Below are 12,914 nucleotides of genomic sequence, written 5' to 3'. Positions count from 1 at the left end.
CATTTAGTCATGGATGCTGGACCATCTAAATCTGACCAAGAAAAATGTACATCTTGTATTTGGCACTGAATGTAGTAATATGATGAGGTTTGGACTATCTTCACTTGGGGAAAAATTGTATTTGGAGACTGGACAGCAAAAGGTGTAAATGTGGTGGATATTTGGGTTGCTTTTTAATATTCTCTTCTCTCAGGTTTGTTTCCTTTTTTTTGGTTAACAGAGCCCTGATTCTATCTGAAGAAATGTCAGTCTGTGGGCTCCGGGTAGGGCTCTACTTCTGGCTCCATGGAGCGAGCATGTGATCCAAGCCTCTCCAATCAGCACCTTGGATATTTCTCACATGGGAACTGCTTCAAGGTTGGCTCCCTAGTCAAGCAATTTCCATGTGACTTTGGGAACTACTTACATCCACTTGGTATTTGAAAGAGTGCTACTGGGGCAGAGCTGATTTTATGGTCAGATTGATCAGATAATACTTAGTTCCAGGTTGTCAGGTGGTGTACTAGGGTTAGATGTTCCTGACCACCGACTTTGGGTCCATCAGACCCCTAGCTAAGGGAGTAGTCATGTAACCCAAGCCAGGCTAATTGGAGTCTCTGTCTCTGGACTTTGGGTCTTGGGCAGAGTGCTGCAAGGACAGGAAAAATACAGTGTTTTTCTCAAGCTGCATTGCCTTTACAAGACTATTGAACAGTAATTGCTGAGCAGACTCTGGCCCTACCCAGTCTTTGTCCAAGCATGGTTCTCCAGCCTTCCTATCATTTCTGTTGCCACTACTTCCTAATACATTCTTTTGCTATGGGACTTATCCAGAGTTGGTTTCTATGATTTGCAGCCTCAAGACCACCAGGTAATTCACCCTTTCCTTTCCCAGGCTGCCTATTGCGCTTTTGAAACTTCTCACTTCATCCTCACCCTTGATTTAAAGTGTGAGGGCATAATAAGATTGGCTTGGGATGATCCTGCCTGCAATCCTAGAGAAAGCATTTGAGATCTGCCTGCTTTGCGAATAGGGCATTATTTGAAAGTGATTTTAGCTATTTGTGATGGGGTGGAAAGGGGCTTGTTTTGTTTACAGTTCTGTCCCAAAGGTCTAGCCTGATGCCCAGAACCACATCAGTGCATTCAGTACATATACACTAAGGGTATTCTCCCTTGGTCTGTCACATTAGTGAATTTGTTCATTCAATAAATATTTATTGTTCACATGGGAATATAATGGTGGGTAATACAGAGATGACATTTGTTTCCCAAGATACTGAGTTTCAGCTGTAGTTGTATGGCTTGGCTGTGGTAGATTGATTAAATTGGCTTTCATTGTTGAGACTTTGAAACTTAAAATGCAATAATAGAACAATAGTATAGACTGATTCTGCTGGAGAATAGAAAGAATTATTACCTTGAGCAGGAGTGAGCCCTGAATAGTCAGGGCAGAAGGCATTTCTAAGGGAGCAGTGTATCAATTAAAGGCAATCATTTTTTAACACAGCTCTTTCTATATCCAGAGCCAGGGTTTGGGTGGGGGCTGAGAAGAGACAGAAGATACTCTAAAGGAAATGAAAGATTTTTTTGGTCTCTTCTGCTCTGATTTTGTGGTCTATGACTTAGATTTCTGTTACCGAGGAGGGAGATTTGAATGCAATAATGTTCTAAAAAAAAAGTAGGGAAATTTTACTTGGCAAGCATATTCTCTTTTCTAATTTTTAAATTTAAAGGTTTATGTGCAAGTCTTAAATAAAAGATATAATAAATATTAAATAAAAATTAAATAATTAATAAAGTATTTATTGAAGAATATAATAATTACATAATATTAATTGGACATTAAGAAGATATTAGAGAAAACAGCCCAGGGAATTCAGACTTTGCTAGAATATCTGGGCTTACAGACTCTGCGTTAGTCTTCTATTGTTGCATAACAAAATCTCCAAAACTTAGCAGGTTAAAAATGACACAGATAAATTATGTCTCAGTTGCTCAGGTTGGAAGCCTGAGTATGGGGGTGGGGGTCTGAGGCAGCAGAATTTGAGGTATGGCTAGTGTTTAGAGACTAAGGGGGCAAGGAGGTGGAGAGGAAGTAGCAATTCCTGAGGGTGGAGAAAAAACAGACTTGGAGATGTTTTAAGGAATTTAGAGCTTATTTTAAGAGCAATGGAAAACCATGTTAGTGTTTTAATCAGGAGAGGGTCATATTTACTTCAGAGTAAAGAGTGAGGCAAAGTCCCATCTTGAGCAATTGCTTGAATGGTGGTGACTGAAAAAGGTGGGGAATACAGTGAGGAGGAGCAGGCTTTTTAAAAGGGGAACAGAAAGATAAACTTGACCACATTTTATTTGAGTGCTTGTTATTCATATAAGTGAAGATGTCCAGTGGACACTTGGGATACTGTGTCCCATTGGGGGACACTGAGATACTGTCCCAGTGGATACTGGCTAACAGAGAAAGAGACTTGGGTTGGAGATGTAGACATGGGAATACCTGAAATGAGAGGCTTTTAACCTTTTAATACATGAAAAGCAGAGGGTCATGAATTGAGAATCTAAAAAACCATAGAACCTCTCCCCAGAAAATTACTGTATATATATATGGGGCTGCTATCTATGTTTCCATATTGGGAAGTTGTCATATTTTCATTGATATGACCTAGTAAGAAATATATTTGTATACGAATGGACTATAACATGAATATATAAATGAATGGGGAAATTCAGAACATGATAATCATCCCGAGATCACTGTGTCTGACCTGAACTTAGTAGGATTCAGTTATTGAAGGAAGGAAGGAAGGAAGGAAGGAAGGAAGGAAGGAAGGCAGGCATTTCTTTGTGAAGGTTCTCCCCTGGAGAGAAATTGATTCAGATATTCACTCAGCCCATATTTATTGAGCACCTACTAATGTTCCAGGTATTGTTCTAGATGCTGAAGGTAAGGCTAGGCACAAGGCCTATTCTCTGTCCTCATGGAGCTTCTCTTGAGACGGATGCAAAGCAAAAGATCAGTTAATACAAGTTCAAAGAGTAATAAGTAATCTGTTGAGTGGAATAAAGTGGAATTAGGGGATGTGAATCATTGTGGGAGTTCCATTTGGATGGAGCGTGCAGGAAGGGCTCTCTGGAAGGGGCATTTAAGACCTGAATGATTAGAAGCAGGCAACTATGATAGGGTCTGGGATAGAACTTTGGAGGTAGATAAAGTAGGGAGACAACACACTGATATGTATGAAGAAGAGCAAACAGGCCACAACGGCGGGGGTGGGGGTCAAGCAGAGTGAGAAGTGGGGAGAGTGACAGGTGAGGGGGCAACGGGGCTCAGGACACACTGGAGTTCTAATCACAACTTTCTGGGGCTCTGCGAGTAATGGGCAGAGCAACAGATTATTCCTTTATTGTCATAAAGGCAGTCGCCTTGTTCCAGAACTTCCTGTAACTTATAGGTCCTCAGAGGTAACTGCCTACCTATTTGAAAGTGAACTCGTGTTTTCTGGCAACTGTTTCCTTAGGTCAAAGGCAGGTTCTACTACTCAGCTGCGGGGCGGCCCAGGGTAGCTGCCGGGGGCGAGGCGGGAAGGCACCTCTGATCCGTGCAGCCCCCCGCCCCCCGGGCCCTCGCCGCCCCCCGCCCCCCGGGCCCTCGCCGCCCCCCCACCCCGGGCCCTCGCCGCCCCTGGCGTCGCCCTGTCATCCTCCGCGGTGCCTCGATCTTCCCCGCTTCCCGGGTACTTGCTCCGTCCGCCCCTCGCGTCGCGCCCTCTCGGGTCCCGGCGGGATTCGAACCGAGCGTGTCTCCACCAGGGTTAAGTAGCAGTTCGCCCTTGGAGATCGCGATCCAAAACCCACCCTCCGGCCTGGCCCAGCGGAAAGGGGGCGGGTGGGGAGTGCGGACCTTATCTCCCGGGCTCCGCCTCCAGGGGGCTGAGAGCGAGCTCCAGAGCCAGAGCCGCGGGAGACGGGGCTCGGGGCGCAGGGCAGCAGCCGCACCTCGGCCCGCGCTCCGCCCGGTTGGGGCTGCCGCTGCCTGCGACGGCCCCGAAGCCCTGGTGCATCCCGCAGCTGCAGCTGGCTGCGGCCGCCACCCTGACCCCGGACGCCGCGCCAGGTAAGGGGGCAGCGCCTTCTCCCTTCACCCTGCCAGAAATGACAGACACGGGGCTCAGGGCTGCCCCCCTCGGGGCTGCAGTCGGACATCCTGATTGTCCTGGGGCTCCAGCCTCTCCCGCGCTGAAGCGGTTAGTGCACCGAGAGATCCCCGCGCCCAGGCTGCAGGCTGGGATGGCTCGGTTTGTCTTGCAAAGTTACCGGGTGTTACTGACTCTTGGGAGGTTCGCTGGGGTGCTGGTTTTTTTTTTCTGCTTCGGGGTGTTTGGTATGGTGCTGTGATGTACACCCCGAGCCCATCGTCCCTTGGAAGGGGCGGCGGCGTCCACACGTGGCGCGCAGGGCAGTGGGCGGTGTGTGCCGCCCAGAGGGTCCCGTGAGATTGCTGCTCAGTGCCGGCGCTTGGGGAAGCTTCACAAAACTTGGCGCTTGAGCAGCACCCTAGGCCAATTAAATCAGAATTTGTAGGAGTGGGACGTGCACATTAAAAAACCACTCTTCTCAGGTGATTTCCAAGTGGAATGGTTTGGGAACCCGTGGGTTAGAGCAGTGGTTCTCAAAGTGTGGTCTCTGGTCAGGAGCATGAGCATCACCTGGGAACTTGTAGGGACAATCTGGAGCCCAGGCTGAAACTCTGGGAGGAAGGCTGGAGTTTTCATGAGCCCTCCAGGTGATGCTAGTGTTTACTCACCTTTGAGAACTGTTGGGTTGGATCTCAGTTAAGGTAAAGGCAAGCACCTGCAAATTCCCCTTCACTGCGCGGAGGAGAAAAAGGAACACTTTTCAGAAAATCCTAGGTATGCATCAGTAGGGTTTGACACATATTAAAAAAAACAAACAAACAAACAAACAAACCACACACACACTGGGAGCTTTGGAGGATCTTGTAAAGAGTAGAGACTTAGCTATCATCTTGAGCAGTTATTACATAGTAGAATTTGCATACTTTAGGAGAGAATAGAAATTTTACTGTTTTAGAGCTGAAATGAAGCCAAAGAAGAAATGTACATAGGAGTCTTGTAGCTGTAATAACATGAATCTTTGGATCCCAGTGAGATGATTACAGATCATCCCTGTCATCAGTGTACATTACTAGGACTGCCCCCCCCCCTCCCTTTTAAGCAGTTGGAGGTTTAAGGGATTCATGCCAGTTCTCCATAGTGAAAGGGAATTCAGCATTGCAGGTCTCTGGATTACCCAAAGTGGCTTCTTTTTTTCTTAGAGATTTGAGATTTCAAAATTTTGGCTAAAAAAAAAAAATTCCAGCTGTTTCTAAGTCATTAGTACAGAAATAGAATGACTTTGCAAACAGGCTTAAATGGGTTAGAAAATCTGATGTTGGATAAAAAGCTAGAATAGGCATGACTTTAGTCCCAGCACATGTGTGCTGTGGTGAACACAGTGGAAACCGTAGCAAGACTTTCTGTACAGAGAACATTAATTTTCCAAGCTGGTATTTTCTGTGCCAATTTGTGATTGTGGTATACAGAGTTATTAAGGGACAGGTACTAAGCTTGTGTTTAGAGAATTGGGGAAAACACAGGTAGTGGTTAGGAATGGGAGCCTTTGTCTGAGGCTCAAGACTCAGGTTCAGAAGGTGCTCTTCTGCTTTCCTGTGCTCTGGGAGGGTTGTGTAACTTCTTTGAGCCTCACTTTTCCCATCTATAAAATGGGGACTGTAGTAGTACAATGCATCCTTCATAATTCTCACATTTTTTGTCAGAGTTAAGTGAAATAATGTTTCCAATGTGTTTAAAATAGTAAATTAAATATTTGCTAGTGTGAAATATACATACACCACTCTCATACTAAGAACAAAAAATACCCTAATCCCTAAACATCTTGAAATTAAAAATATGTTGGTTACATGGTCAGATTTTGTATTTAAATGCCAACCTAACCCTTAGAATTTATAGTTTTGCTTTTTGCCAGAATGTGAACATATGAATATTTTCAAATTCTCTTCATAATTTTATTGCGTGTTTTATATGGAACCTTCTAGAATTTTATTTTTTAACTTGATTAGCTTCAAATCATCTAGTCTTTATTCACTCTCTGTGGTGAAGGATTTCATTCACTACCTGGTAGATTTTATAATCTATTAGCATTCACATTTAAATAGTCTAAAAATCTGGCTCTCCACAATATCTTTCCTTATCAAAGAAAATTCAGATGGTAAGAGAGCATCTAAAAGTGGCATGCTGTGGCAGCCAAGAGAACCACTTGAGAAGTACCAAGAATACTCGAGAAGTATTTCTTAGGTTCTTGAGAGTGAGCATAGAATGAAACCTTATCTAGTTACATGAAGGTTTGTTCAAGAGAATATAAGAGAAAGCAAAATGAGGACACGGGAACAAGGACAGGCCTAAACTGGCAAAAAGGGTAGGTGAGGTAATTTAAGAATCCTTTTTCTCCTTAACTGCAATAATTTCAAAATGCTTCAAACCACATACACAAAAAGCAATTCTTTGCACATTGTTGGACTGGAACTGATCTGAATGATCCTCTTAGGACCAAATATTCTGGTGAAAAAATATGGTATCAATTCCAAAAAGGATGCCAAATTATTCTGCACTTTGAAATTAGTCTTAATTATCCTTTGATTTTAGTGATAAGTTGAATATTAGATTTATAACTTATAGCATCTTTTTGTAACTCATCTTGCATCTTTGAATTCGAGAGGTTATGCTAGCCTATTATTAATCTTCTGTTACTTCCTGGATACTAAAGGTAATACAGGTTCCAGCATATAAGCATCTTAGTAACTCTTTCAGGCAATCAGGTCTTTATTAGGATACTTTTGACATTACAATTGAATGTTAAATTGAATATAATTAAAATTTAATGTTATTAAATTGTCATTACAATTTAATGGGTTTTCTGCTTAAGTCACTAGGTATGAAATGAGTAGCTGTGGGGGGTGAAAAGGAAAGATTAGAGATACATATCTTGATGGGAAAAATGAAGGCATGTGGAAGCAAACCCTCAGTAATCAAAGTATATGTTCTGGATAATTTATCTGAAGAGCTAAGAGAGTCTGCGATGTTGCAATTTGCAGTGAAAGGATGTGGCACCACTGCTTGCAGTGAGTGGTCAATTAGGAATGATCAATACTGCAATGCCCCACAGTGATTTTATGATTCTCCACTTGTACGCATAAGAACTGGAGCAGAGATGGTTTTAGAGAAGCTAGCTTAATTGCACTTGATTTACATAACCCGGCTGACTTAGAAAGGTTTTGATGAGAGTTACCTGGCATTTACTTAGTTCATTTTGAGCGCCTATTTTGTTCCATTGTGGATGGTTTTACCATTAAGGCCAATCTTTGGAAGTCCTGTAAGTAAAACACATCAGTGGAAACGGATACATGTTTTTATTTTGTATTTATTGTCTTTGGATCATATTTCTTAGCATGAAATAGTAATTCTTTAGCTAGATTCATTATCATTCTTATGAAAAACAAAGTAGAAATGTTTATTCTTGGCATTTAGTCCAGTCTCACGCCAAAACAGTCATGGAGACCAAGTTCCCTAACTTTCTTCACCCTCTTACGGTTGAGGACACTCTTCAGCCAGCCTGCCTAGCCTTGTATTTGACTCTGCCACTTATTAGTTGTTTGAACTTGGGCAAGTCGCACATGTTTTTTGTTTGTTTGCTCAGTAGTAAAATTGGAGTAACAGAACCTACCTCAGCAGGGTGGTTGTGGTTGTATGAAGTAAATTCGTTAACATCCATAAGGTTCTTTTAACAGTGCCTGACTCAGAGTAAATGCTTAGTAAGAATTTGCTGTTACTTTACCTTGGACTTAATGGTTTAAGGTGAAGCTCTCTTTTCTGTTTTCACCTCTCAAAATTGAATCCTAAAAAAAAAAAAAAGTAGGTTATGTTCATTTGTTGGTTTTTCTGTTTTAGATAGTGAGAGAATTTGTATCAGAATAAGTGAAGTACTTCAAGTTTCTCAGAAAATAATACAACATTTTGAATAACTTTTCTAAAAGTTCCCAGATGCTGCTGCTGGCCAGAGATCACACTTTGAGAATCACTGCTTTAACCCACTGGTTGCCAAAGTTGACTGAACATCACCATCACCTGAGCACAGTTCTTTAGACTGTTAATACTCAAGCTGATGGAAAAATTAACCAGTTTGGTTAATTTGTTGTGAAAAGCAGTAAGGTAATCATGTTCTTTATAAAGAGAGGCCCTGTAACATTATACATTGGTATCTGTGGGATTCCATGTATTCAGTGCTAAGGAATATTATGATTGATTTAGTATAAATGAGGAGACAGAAGCTCAGAGGCATCATTCTTGACTAAAGGCTTAATGGAGAGCTAGTTGTAGCACTGGGTAACAAATCAGGGTTCCTGTGTTCTACTCAGTACATTTTTCTTTCAACTACTTTACCTTCTGAAAAATCAGATAATGTGACAGAGGAACATAATCCAAGATAGAGTGTTATTGGGATGCTACAGATCTGCCCACTCAACCCAGTTTGCTTTCAGAGTTACCTGTTCAGAAGACTTCCTTAATGAAAAACCACTGAAAACAACATGCCCATCATGCCAAAAAAATAAATTTATAGCTGTCAGTTGTAAAAGGGATATTTTTTTCTATTAGGTTTGCCTTTTATAAGGATTCAGTTTAGTTTTTTGCTTTGCTGTTTCTTTGGCATTTTGGTTTTTACTAATGAAAAAACTTAGAGATATCTTTGAAAATTTCAGGAAACGTTGACAGTTTTTTCATGTCCAAGTTTAGTGACCTTCTGGGAAGCCTGCCAGTTGCTTGTGTTCTATTCAGTGTTTAGTTTTTATTTTGAGTTGTGTTGTTTTGATCTAGGTCAATTTAGCCATGATAGCAATGTTATGCTATTTGTTAACAATGTTATGCTATTTGTTAACTATTTGTTTTTACAATTAATGATATCAAGAAGAAAAGAGAAACGCTCAACAAAATTTTCTTTTAACATTCAGAGGAAAAAGAAATTGTAATGAAGTTTGAGATTTATAGAAATTTTGTTCTTTTAAAAATATTCTTTGGAAATTTAGTTTTAAAATGTTATAGCGACACTCAGAACATAGGTATTGCATGTTTATGGTTATTTTCAAATCCATAGGTGATTCAGTGGTTGAAACAACTTTTTGAAATACATATTTTCAAAAATTCTAAACCTTGCTATATATGTATTTTGCTGCTTTATTAGGGAGAGAGAATTTGTACCTTACAGAATGAGTCTAGGCCTGTGTTTTCCAATAGTACCCAGAATTAGGTAGAGTATTAAAGATAAGACAAGAATATTCTTTGTAATGTTCAGCCATTCATTAAATAGTGTTTAGTGCCTACCACGTGCTTGGCTGTCCTAGGGGGATTCAAAGAAGTTGCTAAATTCAGTTTAGTAAGTCTATTAATAGCCATTTGGCAGTTTTCTTTCCTTTTTCTTTTTTTAAATGGAAAACACCCTTCAATTTATTATGTGAAAATAACATTATGTAAATATCTTTAAGTTAAAAAAATGTATAAGGCAAAAATTGTTCTGATTTAAATTTAGAAAAATCAACAAAGCCTGATATGTCACTTAGTTTCTTCTCCATCCATTTTTTAAAAAAGATTTTATTTATTTATTTATGAGAGAGAGGGGCAGAGACATAGGCAGAGGGAGAAGCAGGCTCCTTGCGGGAAGCCTGATGCGGGATCACAACCTGAGCCAAAGGCAGACGCTCAACCACTGAGCCACCCAGGTGCCCCTTCTCCATCCATTTTTGACTCTCATTTGACATACTACCATGGATCAGTTTTTAGAATGGGTTGAGCATGATTTGAAGGCATATCTTGGTGAGAAATGGAGAGTTTATCCCAGAGAGAAGCACTGTGGAGAAGGTAAACGCCCAAGATAGGCAACTATCCAGGCACTTCCCTGGAGAAACTTCATTTGCTTTGGGCAGTCTGCCTGTTCATCATTTTACAGCTCCTTTTACACTTCTCTTCTTGTTCGAATGTGAGCTAGCACCTCCAGACTAAGGTTTGAAATGAGAGAAATAAAAACTGTGGGGAGCAGGAATGACATGGTAAGTGTCTTCACTAGAATGGGTTAAGTGGAGTTCTCACTTGGGTTCCTTTGGAATGAGGAGGGGGGTGGGAATGAAAAAAGAAGGGTTCATACTCTTGCCAGGAAGTGGAGGTACATGGAGCCTGATTCAAGCTCTGTATATATTTAGGGACAGCAAGCCACTAAAGTATGTGGTGTGACCAAGTAGGTACCTACTGTCTACATGTCATTTCTGTATACCACTTCAATAGTAATAATAATATTTATATGTAATATACTTAATAAATAGACGCTTTCATTGTTTCCAAGAAGGCTCTGAACCACGAAATGAGAAACTTGGATTCTAACCTCAGCTGCCGCCAATTTACTGAAAACTAGTAGCTTTGAAAATCCTGCAGGAAGGGACAGCCAGGCAGGTGTGATTGGAAGGTCTTCTTTCATTTAGCTATTGTTTTTCTTTTCCTTGGTTGCAAGCACTGTTTGAAGCCATCATGGGACATGTAAAGAATTGCGGCCCAGAGCATCTATATACAGAGTTTAAGTCAATGTGGAGTAGAATACTTTAGGAAATTACCCTACTGAGAAATGTAGAACACACTCCTATTAACATGCTTTTTGAAAAGATAGATAATAGTGAATGCAGAATAATGAAAGAACATCTTTTTATTTCAAGAAAATCGTACATATCTTATCATGATGGCTAAACAAAATTTTCTCGGCCTCCATGTGGGGAATTATATAAAAAATGATCATTGTTCTTTTCAACGCTTGAAAAAAAATTTCTGAGTTATGGGTTTTGTGGGGGAAATCAGGTTTATATGAGTAATCAAATTATATTTTTGAGCTCTGAATTGCATGTTTCTTAAAATGTTAACAGTTGTCTTTGGTTTGTAGAATGATAGATATTTTCTTTCTGCTTTCCTTTTGTCTGTTTTAAAATATACATGTATTACTTTTATAATGCAAAAATGAATGCCTAACTAGATGCTATGTAGATGGAAACCTTTGAAATTATAATTTTGAATTCTCATACAAATGAGAGAAAATGATGTTATAGTGTGATTAATTTATGTTCTTGTAATTCATAAAGTACATGTTGTGCCAGATGTGCTTTTAAATACTAGATACTAATTACAGATAGTAAAATACAGCTAAAGTGACACAAATATTTTTGTAAAAGCAGAAAATCAGTTTATTACTCCTTGTGAATGCCAAAAGAATATTCTGTACTCTTAAGACATTGAGGCCATGTAGGATAATAGCTCAGATCATGGGTGTTGTATAGCATGGGCTTGACACTTAGCACCTGTGTGAATTTGTGCATATTATTTAACTTTTTAAAAAAATATTTTATTATTTATTCATGAGAGAGAGAGAGAGAGAAGGCAGAGACACAGGCAGAGGGAGAAACAGGCTCCATGGAGGAAGCCCAACTTGGGACTCGATCCCGGGTCTCCAGGATCACACCCTGGGCCAAAGGCAGCGCTAAACCTCTGAGCCACCAGGCTGCCCTTATTTAACTTTTTAAAGCTTAATTTGTCCATCTGTCAAGTGAGGACCATAGGACCAACTTCTTGTATGGTTAGGAAGGTTAATTGTAATAATTCAAATAAACATCTCAGCATAGTGCCTGGCAGATAAAAAGTGCTCAAATTTGTTATTATCATAAGTATAATATTCTACCTACTTTTAAGCTTTTTCACACTTGAGATTGGGATATCCATCTTTTGGAAAATGCATTACTACTTTATTTTTTAGATTTATTTTGTGTAGAGGGAGAGAGAGAGTGCACATGTTTGAGCAGGGATGGGGCAGAGGGAGGAGCGAGAGAGTCTTAAGCAGATTCTGTGCAGAGTGTAGAACCCCACGTGGGGCATCATCTTAAAACCCTGAGATCATGACCTGAGCCGAAATCAAGAGTCAGATGCTTACCTGACCGAGTCACCCAGGTGCCCTGTGTTATTACTTTGGATGTGAATATCCTCTGTATATTGGGTCTTGAAGAGGCATATCCAGAATTTTGCCATTGTCTACATTGGGCTGAAGGAGAGGAAAGTATGGACGCAGGGGATGGTGTCTCCTGAAGCTGACAGTACACTAGGTGGCAGTAACAGTGGCCTTTGCAAGGAATACTTGTGTTGATCTGGAGTCTGCAAGACTGTCATCCTTTGCCATTTGGCACAGTCCCAGAAGGTCACTGTGGTGGTTTGTTGGGACTGAAGGTATCTTCAAGTCTTGTTTGCAACTATAGGTGGTATATCACCAGTTCCTGGATTTAGCAATTGCAGAGATCTCTTTGGTCAGGGACACAGATAGCCCATTATCACAGCTTTGTGAAAATTAGAAGATAGCCATGTCAATAGGCAGATGCAGTCTGGGGTTTCAGTATTCATTTGCTTTGTCAGCTAGGTTTCCTTGTGCTGTTGCAGCCCAGACTTTGGTGCATTTGTATAGGACATACATTTGTCTATCCATTCAGCAAATATTTTTTTCATTCTTTATAATTTAAACTAGATCCTGGCAATGCAACGATAAATAAGATATAAGCCCTGTCCTCAAGGACTCATAATCTCTTAGCAAACTTCTGCATGGATGCTCTAGATGTCAGGGTTAGTTGTCATACCACAAAGCTCCTAAGATGGTTTTATGCTGCTTATGGTAGGATGCTTTAAAGAGGTTGTTGTTTGTAATCGTGTTAATTGCCTCACATTCATTATCTGAGAGTTTATTATTAGCATCTGTGGTTGGATCTGTTTTCTCAAAACTGGTAATTTCCA

General features: G+C 40.6%; 1 protein-coding gene across 1 annotated transcript in view; it reads left to right on the top strand.

The window, feature by feature from the left end:
* Positions 1–3,763: 3,763 nt before the first annotated feature.
* The window catches only part of COL21A1 (collagen type XXI alpha 1 chain), a 167,786-nt gene continuing 158,635 nt past the window's right edge, over positions 3,764–12,914 (top strand). The window contains exon 1 of the mRNA XM_072734442.1: positions 3,764–4,096. The gene's annotated coding sequence lies outside the window, so the exon portion shown is untranslated. The remainder of the gene's footprint in view (positions 4,097–12,914) is intronic.

Source organism: Vulpes vulpes, chromosome 1 (assembly GCF_048418805.1).
Source record: "Vulpes vulpes isolate BD-2025 chromosome 1, VulVul3, whole genome shotgun sequence".
Taxonomy (NCBI): domain Eukaryota; kingdom Metazoa; phylum Chordata; class Mammalia; order Carnivora; family Canidae; genus Vulpes; species Vulpes vulpes.
Note: the sequence above shows the minus strand (reverse complement) of the source record. Positions and strands in the feature narration are given on the sequence as shown.